Raw genomic sequence first — 9,490 nt, 5'->3', positions numbered from 1 at the left:
ACCAGCCGAGGGGCGGGAGGGAGGCTGCTGACATTTACGTAATTACCCAAAGGATAGCCAGAGGCCAGAGTTAAGGTGGAGACTTTCTCGGTGTCTTTTGCTTATTGACTCTGGAACACTTTCCGCCGCAATTTAGTTACCCTGTAGCTTTTACAGAGCTCTAATGCAAACAGATGCTGTTGCGGCGCAGGCGTGAAGGGGCACAGAGAAGAGGCGAAATATGCCCTGGTGGCTGTCGGCATGGGACAGCACAAATAAACACGCCGCCTGCTTGTCCTACCCCAGCGGCCCCGGGAGAAGCGGGGGGGGGGGGGGGGGGGGCAGAAGCTACACACCCCCACACCGCAACAAGCCTGTCAAGCACGCAACACGCGGGGGACAGGGAGCCCCGAGGCCCTTCCCCGCGAGTGGAGGCTGTGGTCCGTGCAGTGGCAGCGAGGTGAAGAACTTTGAAGCCTTTGTAGGAAATTAAAGAGAAAGATGCGCGGGGGAATGAGGCCTGTGAGTATGGGTAGAACTGGGGGGGAGGACAGTCTTTGTATGGAAGTGTCTGTTTGCAGTGTGAAGGTTCCTCCTGTGTGTGTTTGTGGGGCTGTGGAGTGAGGGTGTGTAGCGAGCAAGTGTGTGTGTAAGGGGAGTGATGTGTGCGTCTAGAGAGTGCAGCTCGGTGTGGCTGTGTATTTATGGTGACAGAGCGTGTCTGGGGCGGGGAGGGGGAGGGAAGATGAGGGGAGCTGACTTTTTGCTGTGTGGGGGACTGAGCACCTCTATGTGTAGGGAGGAGTCATCTGAACAAAAACAAAGCCCTTGTTCTTATAGTCAGTGATAAAAATGTCAAATAGAACATAAAAAACACTGCACCTTTATAGGTTGTTTGATCTGAAGTGTGATTAGGCAGAGTGTAGCTGTTAAGAAATTAAAAATAAAAACTCTCGCAAGTGGCTAGAAGTATTATAGTTTCGAAGTCATTGCACAACTGTTTTTAGGTACATATCTGTCAGCTAGTCCCAGTACGGGTAATCCTCCAATGAATTACAGTTAATCGTTGGTTAGCAAAAAGCCTGCTGAAGCTACCCTGATTCCTTAATGGGTGTGTTCCCTGCTGTTAGCCAGTTGGCATTTTGTGCTACAGAGCATCTACTGTATGCATGAGAGTAGAGCTAGTGTTTTCTTTCCCTGAACTTCAAGGACAATGTAAGTATTTCTTCTACTGACTTAAATTTCTCCTCTCATCCCAGTCATAAAATCCTCAAAAATAAGGAAATATTTTATAGCACCAATCATCACACATTTATTTATTTTCTAGTTGAATGGCCCTTTCTCACTCTTTAAGAACAGCTCACAAAGGTTCAGAAGGGGTGCTTGCCTACAGTCTAACGTTTGTCATACCTTTGCTTCTCTTCCCAGGGTACTAAAACAAAAAGAACACTAAATAAATTAGGCCATATCTACAATAGCACTTATGTCAGCAAAACTTTTGTCACTGGGGGTGTGAAAAAACACACCCCTAAGTGATATAAGTTTTGCTGGCTTGAGCATTCAAGTTCACAGTGCTGTCAGCCAGAGATGCTCTCCTGCCAACATAACTACTGCTGTTCATTGAGCTGGTTCTATTATATCCATGGGAGAGAATCACAGAATATCAGGGTTGGAAGGGACCTCAGAAGATCATCTAGTCCAACCCCCTGCTCAAAGCAAGGCCAATCCCCAATGTTTGCCCCAGATCCCTAAATGGTCCCCTCAAGGATTGAACTCACAACTCTGGGTTCAGCAGGCCAATGCTCAAACCACTGAGCTATCCCTCCCCAGCTCTCTCTCATCAGCGTAACGTAGCTACACAAGCACTCTTACAGCGTTACAGCTCTGCTGCTGTAAGCTTGTAAGTATAGACAAGGCCTTAGTTTGGTGTTGGTATGACTTTTGTTTATCATCCATGTTAGAAAATGACATGTGGGCAGCTAGAAATCCAGTTCTCCTCTCAGAACGTGTTTGAATTTACAGAGACAAGGTGGAACAGATTGTTTAGCACATATTTCAAGGGACCGTGCAAGGTGAAGTGACATTTGACCGTCTGACATGTGAGAGATAAGGTGAGTGAGATATCATCTTTTATTGGACTGACTTCTGTTGATGGAAGAGACTGAGGCCTGGTCTACACTAGATAATTAGGTTCATTTAACTACATCATTCCCCATGTAGACAACACTAGGTTAATGGAAGAATTTTTCTGATAACCTAGCTACCACCTTTCGGGGAGGTGGATTACATACACCAATGGAAGAACTCCTCCTGTCAGTGTAGGTAGTGCCTACACTGAAGTGCTGTGCTGCTGTAGCATTTTAAGTATAGACATACTGAGGCCTTGGCTACACTTGTGAGTTGGAGCACATTAAATCAGCCCTAACTCCTGAGGTGTCCACACTGGCAAGGCACATAGAGCGCCTGGATTCCATGGCTGGAGCGCCCCTGGTACTCCACCTCTATGAGAAGCGAGAAGCATAAACCTTGCTGCGCCCCAGCTGGAGCGCCGCAGTGCCAGTGTGGACGCCCTGGTCTATTAATGCACTCTGCTCGGCCTCCATGAAGTGTCCCACAATGCCTGTTCTAGCCACTCTGGTCATCACTTTGGTCTACTGCCCTGCCCTCAGGTGACCAACCATCAGACCCACCCTTTAAATTCTCCAGGAATTTTGAAATTTCCCTTCCTGTTTGCTCAGCAAGGCATAGAGTGCTCTCAGCAAATCTTCCCAGGTGACCATGCCTCCACGTGCCAGGTGATCCCCAGTATGGAGCAATGGCGAGGTGCTGGACCTCATCAGTGTTTTGGGGGAGGAAGCTGCCTAGTCCCAGCTGCACTTTCGCTGTAGGAATTATGATACCTACGGGCAGATTTCAAGGGCTATGATAGAAAGGGGCCATGACTGGGATGCAGTGCAGTGCAGCATTAAAGTGAAAGAGCTTTAGAATGCCTACCACGAAGTGCGGGAGGCAAACCGCCACTATGGTGCTGCCCCCACGACCTGCCGTTTCTACAAAGAGCTGGACGCGATACTTGGGGGCGACCCCACTTCCACTGCGAAGAGCGCTCAAAGGCCGTAGCAGCCCAGAGTTCAACAAGGCAGGAGGAGGAGGGCCCAGAGCCAGAGGACGGCCCGGCATCTCTGAATGCATGCAGCCAGGAGCTGTTTTCAAGCCAGGAGCAAGATAGCCAGTCGCAGCGGATGGTGCTTGTGGAAGAACAAACAGCAGAGGTGGTGCCCGGTAAGCAACTTTTATTTTGGGAAGGTAGTTGTTCGGTGCAGGCTCTTGGGGCAAGGAGGGTTGCAGAAAAAAGGGTTAGGGCCGCGTGCATGCCTAGATGTGGAATAGGGGGCGTTGATGTGCTCTCACATTGCGGTAATTGGCCTCGTTGATCTCATCAAAGGTCTCATGCAGAAGCTGGGCAATCTGCTTGCACAGATTCCTTGGCAGAGCTACTGTGCTCTTTGTCCCAGTCAGGCTAACATGTCCGTGCCACTGTGCCGTGAGGGGACCATTGCTGCACGCAGGCAAGTGGGATAAGGCCCAGCGCAGAAGCCTCATTGTAGTAGAAGACCCTCCCTTGCTTCCCAGGTCACCTTCTGCAGCGAGATATCTTCCAGGACGAACTCATCCTATGGAAAATGTGGGGACAGTGTTCAGTATAGGGGCCCCCTGCAGTTCTCCCCAAGCCACAGAACCCCAGAGGATAGTATAGCCCTGAAACAATCAGTCCCCCTTGCCCCTGTGCTCACTCACCATTTTGGGGCTCTCGTGGATTATGTGCACTTTGGGACGGGCACTTTCTGTTATTGTGTGCACTCTGCTTGTCTTTAAGTTCAGCCGAATCATTGCTCTGTCTAGTGTGAACAATGCTGCCTCTTAAGTGTTGCATTTTGGCTTTACAGATGCAACCTTGAGATCCCAGCTGTCCTTGTTATCAAAGGCTGAAAGGCTGTGAAGAACCAAGGAGGACCTTCTGCATGAAGTCATGCAGCAGTCCCTTACTGAAAATCAAAAAGTACGGGAGTGGTGGGAGACCGAAAGGAGGCTCCGCCAGCAGAATACGGATCACTGGCACCAAAGCATGGAGTGGTTCCTAAGCATTATGGAGTGACAAGCGGACTCGATGCAGGTGCTCATAGCACTACAGACGAAGCAGATCCACACCCATCCCCACCCCACTGGCACCCCTTGTCCCAAAACTCTTTCCCTTGTGCCCCCATGTCACTGCCAACCTACTTTCCCCAACATCCAGGTTCTTACCACCACCAGCTGCCTCCAACACCTGTAGCTTCACCACCCAGTCCTGAAAACTATGACCCTTACCCACTGTACTCAACCCCCATCACCATATATTTTAGCCAGCCTGAAGTGCAGCACTCACTGCACAGTACTCCAGACAGGAAGGCTAAATATGATAACAGGACATCCGCAAATCTGTGATTGTCCTGTTCCCCACCCTTCCCTCCTCCCACACAGCACAGATGTGTCATGCCATGTGTGGTTCCCCAGCAGTTGTATATCTTTTCAGTAAATGAATTTTTTGGTTTTGGAAACATTCTTTATTGCATTAAGTAAAGGATACCTTAGCCCAGGCACTGCAAGTCAGTGTAGCACACACAGATGCCTACTAGCATTGGAACCACTGCACTTTGCTCCTGTGCAGGGCACCAAACATCACTGGTGGCTTTCAGCATCAAATTGCTCCCTCAAGGTATCCCTAATCCTTATAGCCCTGTGTAGGGGCAAGGTTGCGGAAGATTGGCAAGGAGCTAAGTGGTGGACTGAGTACGTGACTGGATGTAAGTGGAGGATGCAGGCAGTTTCAATGAACTTTATCCGACAGACCCGGCCAAAAGATATTGTAGCATAGCTCAGCATATTTTTGCCTGTAAACAAGTCAGTTTATGTAATAAGCATAAATCATACATGTAAGAATGTAACCGGCTGTTGACCCCATGTAACCCCGAGATAAGCGCGGAGAATATAAAACCGCAGAAGACTCCCCCGCGGTGGAGTCCTGCCTGGTCAGCTGTCCCGAATGGCCAGAGTCCCCTGCAGTCCCTCCGCGCGTCCTAGGGGTTCCCCACGCAGATTGGAGTGTAAGTTCTTCCTTCCTTCAATAAAGCACAGTTTACTCTTCTTAGGCCTGAGTGTCCTTCTTTCGCTGATATCTTTCCCCCGCTCAGCCCTTGTCGGCACACCCTGCACTGGGCCCCTCTAATAGCCCTGGTCTCTGACTGTTCAAATTCAGCCTCCAGGTGTTGAACCTCCGAGTTCCATGCCTGAGTGAAGCTTTCACCCTTCCCTTCACAAATGTTATGGAGGGTACAGCACGCGGTTATAACCATGGGGATGTTGTCATCAGCCACATCCAGCTTCTCATACAGACAGTGCCAGCGGCCCTTTAAACAGCCAAAAGCACACTCAACAGTCATTCTGCACTAACTCAGCCTGTTGTTGAACCGCTCCTTGCTGCTGTCAAGGCTCCCTGTGTAGGGTTTCATGAGCCATGGCATTAAAAAGGGTAAGCAGGGTCTCCAAGGATCACAATGGGCATTTCAACTTCCCCTACGGTGATCTTCTGGTCTGGGAAGAAAGTCCTGGCTTGCAGCTTCCTGAACAGACCTGTGTTCCGAAAGATGCGTGCGTCATGCACCTTTCCGAACCAGCCTGCGTTAATGTCCATGAAACGCCCCCAGTGATCCACAAGCATCTGGAAAACCATCGAGAAATACCCTCTTTTGATTTATGTACTTGGAGACTAGGTGGTCTGGTGTCAGAATTGGAATATGCATCCCATCTATCGCCCCTTCGCAGTTAGGGAAACCCATTTGTGCAAAGCCAACCACAATGTCACGCACATTGCCCAGAGTCACGGTTCTTCGGAGCAGGATGCGATTAATGGCCCTGCACACTTGCATCAACATGATTCCAGCAGTCGACTTTCCCACTCCGAACTGGTTAGCGAGCTATCGGTAGCTGTTTGGAATTGCCAGCTTCCAGACTGCAATAGCCACGTGCTTCTCCACCGGCAGGGCAGCTCTAAATCTTGTGTCCTCGTGCCGCAGGGTGGGGCGAGCTCAGCACACAGTCCCATGAAAGTGGCTTTCCTCATCCGAAAGTTCTGCAGCCACTGCTCATCATCCCAGACTTGCATGACAATGCGATCCCACCACTCAGTGCTTGTTTCCCGAGCCCAAAAGCGGCATTCCGCTGTGGTGAGCATGTCCGTGAATGCCACAAGCCATCTTGTGTCATATGCATTATTCAAGTCGACATCATCATCGGACTCCTCACTGTCACTTTGTAGCTTCAGGAGTAACTCGACTGCAATTCATGACGTGCTGTCGAGACCCATCAGCATATTCCTCACAAGTTCGGGATCCATTTCTGCAGACCAAAAGGGAAGACAGAGCACGCAGTACAAGAACCATTGAAAGATGGGACCAGATATGGACGGAAGCACAGGGATTGCTGGGTTGCAAAGCGATGCATCATGGGGCATTGGGACAGGACCCAAGATGCCCCGCACCCTCTGCCTACAAACCACAGTGCCAGAATGGGAAGAGGTGCTCTGTGGGATAGCTGCCCATAATGCACCACTCCCAATGCCGCTGCAAGTGCTGCAAATGTGGCTATGCCACAGCGCTTGCAGCAGACAGTGTGAACACATGGCAGCGCTTTCCCTGCTGCGGTCTACAAGGGCTGGTTTACCTCCTGGCACTCTACATCTGCAAGTGTAGCCATGCCCCAGAGACAAACTTTCGACCTACACAGAGCTAGGTGGAACAGAATGTTAAGCATAGGAGTTAACATGTTGCGAGGCACCATTCAAAATTAACTGGGCCATTGGCACCTCTGCAAGACATAGGACAAAGGACCATTAGTGGGTTACACATTGTTGTAAAGAGACATAAAACCAGTATCTCTATTAAGTGCATGATTTTTAGGCTATGTCTACACTGTGCACTTTACCACAGTCCTCTCCTGGTGTCAAAATAAAACCACCCCCAATGAGGGGCGGTAGCTTCTCTCCTGTCGATGAAGCGCCATCCACCCTGGCGCTTTTCATCGCTAAAACTTTTGTTGTTCAAGGGAGTGTTTTTTCACACCCCTGAGTTACACAAGTTTTAGCAATGAAAGTGCCAGTGTAGACGTAGTCTTAGTATCTAGCAACAGGGTAAATTTAAGCTTCCACGGTCATCTTTTGAAGGTATTGTCAGGTGTTATATGACGTTTTCCCTTCTTTTACTCACAATAGATTGAAACACTTTTTGCCTTTTTCCCCAACAAAAGCTAAATTCCCCCAAGACAGCAAAGACAAGATTATTTTAAAAATTCTGTGTCCAGAGTAAAAATGATTTTTGATTTCATTCTGTTAAGATTCTTATTAAAATATTATAATCCTGACTAGATTCCTGTTATCTTATTCTGCCATCTTAAATTAGTATTTGTCAGCAGAGTTAGGTCCGATGCAAAACACTCTTAACATTGTGCAAATTTAGGAAAGTGAATTGTGAATCAGCATTTTATCTTAATTCCACCTCTCATCATATTCATTCATGCCCTCCCTCAGAAGTGAAACAAGGTATCTTGAGTTCTTTTACATTTATCATAGAATATCAGGGTTGGAAGGGACCTCAGGAGGTCATCTAGTCCAACCCCCTGCTCAAAGCAGGACCAATCCCCAATTTTTGGCCCAGATCCCTAAATGGCCCCCTCAAGGATTGAACTCACAACCCTGGGTTTAGCAGACCAATGCTCAAACCACTGAGCTATCCCTCCCCCCAATTTACATCCCCAGTAATTTATTTCACATGCTTATTAATCTTTGTGCTAACTGTTTTTGTTCAAGTTTCTTTTATTCCCAGTTTTCTAACTTCTAGGGTCTGTGGTCAGGGTGTTGGAATTAAATATAAAGCCTTCCCATTTCTAGACAACCAGTTTACAAACAGCCAAGGCCAATGGTGACCAAACATTGCTATCACCTGGTGGCCGTATAAAAAGTTTGATTGTTTCAGGTCCAATTGCCAGTGGATCACAAAAACCACCAAGATAATTGACACCCTGTTGGAAGTCTCAGAAGAGAGATCTAACATTGAACATGAAGATGGAACTACTCATATGTAGAGTTGGTTTGTCTAGGTCAAGTCTGGGGCACTGTGGTAGAGCTGTGTGGGGAAGTTATTACTTTCCATGCTATGCATGTTGTGCAGATAAGAAATAGTTGAGCTTCAGGACTGTGAAATCCAGCATCTTCCACAAAACCGAAAACTACACAGAGCTTTTTGCTAAAAAGGATAGCCCTTTTTCCACTGTGAAAAAAATGTATCCCTATGAATCCTGGACATTTCATAGTTTTAACTACTTAAGATCTTCTCTTTTCTAAGGAGGATGAACCCAGTGCTTTAATCTTCCTTAGTAATTTAGATTCTTGCGATCTGGAGATCAGTCTCCAAGGCAATAATATCCTTCTATGTGGGTGGGAAATACTGGATATAGTATTACGAATGGAGTTTAGTTTCCTATTTCCTCATCTTTTTTTATCACTAGTTATAATCACCTACCAATCTGGACCTGGATCTTTCCCCAAGATCCACACACAAAGAGGAGCCTCTGTATGTAGAGCTCAACCCTCTTGCTTGAAAAGGGGGCCACTTCCACAGCACCTTGCCCTTCTACAAACCCTGTGAAGGGTACTCTGTGGGTCTGGAGTCCATACAAGGGGAAGAAGTTGACAGAATGGGGCTGATTGAGGAGACACACACATCATCTCCCCTCCTTTCAAGACCCATAGAGCATAAACAAAACAGACTGAATACAATATGAAGCTGTAGTAAATGTACTGTACAAACCCCCCTCTCCTCAGAGGAGCCTAAACACTACTATGGTTTTAGGGGAGGACCTGACTTTGGAACTTCAAAGGAGCCATGATGCTAGGGACTGCGTGAGCCAGAGACAGTAGGAATTAGAATTGGTACAGAGGTACCAGGCCACTGAATAGATGTCTCTGTTTTTTTACAGATGCCTCAAGATCCACCAGGCTTGGGGTGAACACCACAACAAATCCCTTGGGCGCAGGCAAAAACACACGCATGCGCGCCCTCTCCCCCCATTGGAATGATTGGTGAGGAACTCTATGAAGTGAACCTTGCCGAGATTATCTCTCAGATTTTTCTATGGGAAGAGATGAACTGAGTCAGGAAATCTTAAGCTAAATTCACAAGTGACTCTAAGTTATATGACCTACATGCTCTTCTGGACATCTTTAGTGTGTAAATTATACCAACTTTGATTCCCACTTACCAGCATGTAACTTATACCCCTTTATATATTACTTCTGAATTTGGCCTAAAGAGTTTAACTGAACTAAATTGATGTAACTTACCCAGAGAGAGGCCGGAAGAGAGGAGGTGTAGCCTAAAATGCAATTAACAAGAGGATATAAGATGTTAATTTACACTTT

General features: G+C 47.6%; 1 long non-coding RNA gene across 1 annotated transcript; it reads left to right on the top strand.

The window, feature by feature from the left end:
* The first annotated feature begins 307 nt into the window (after nucleotides 1-307).
* Nucleotides 308-5,148, top strand: LOC140911577 (uncharacterized). The gene is made up of 3 exons (XR_013635821.1): nucleotides 308-501; nucleotides 2,002-3,261; nucleotides 3,927-5,148. It is a non-coding gene; the product is annotated as an uncharacterized LOC140911577 (long non-coding RNA).
* The last annotated feature ends 4,342 nt before the right edge of the window (nucleotides 5,149-9,490 follow it).

Source organism: Lepidochelys kempii, chromosome 5, assembly GCF_965140285.1.
Source record: "Lepidochelys kempii isolate rLepKem1 chromosome 5, rLepKem1.hap1, whole genome shotgun sequence".
Classification (NCBI taxonomy): Eukaryota; Metazoa; Chordata; order Testudines; family Cheloniidae; genus Lepidochelys; species Lepidochelys kempii.
Note: the sequence above shows the minus strand (reverse complement) of the source record. Positions and strands in the feature narration are given on the sequence as shown.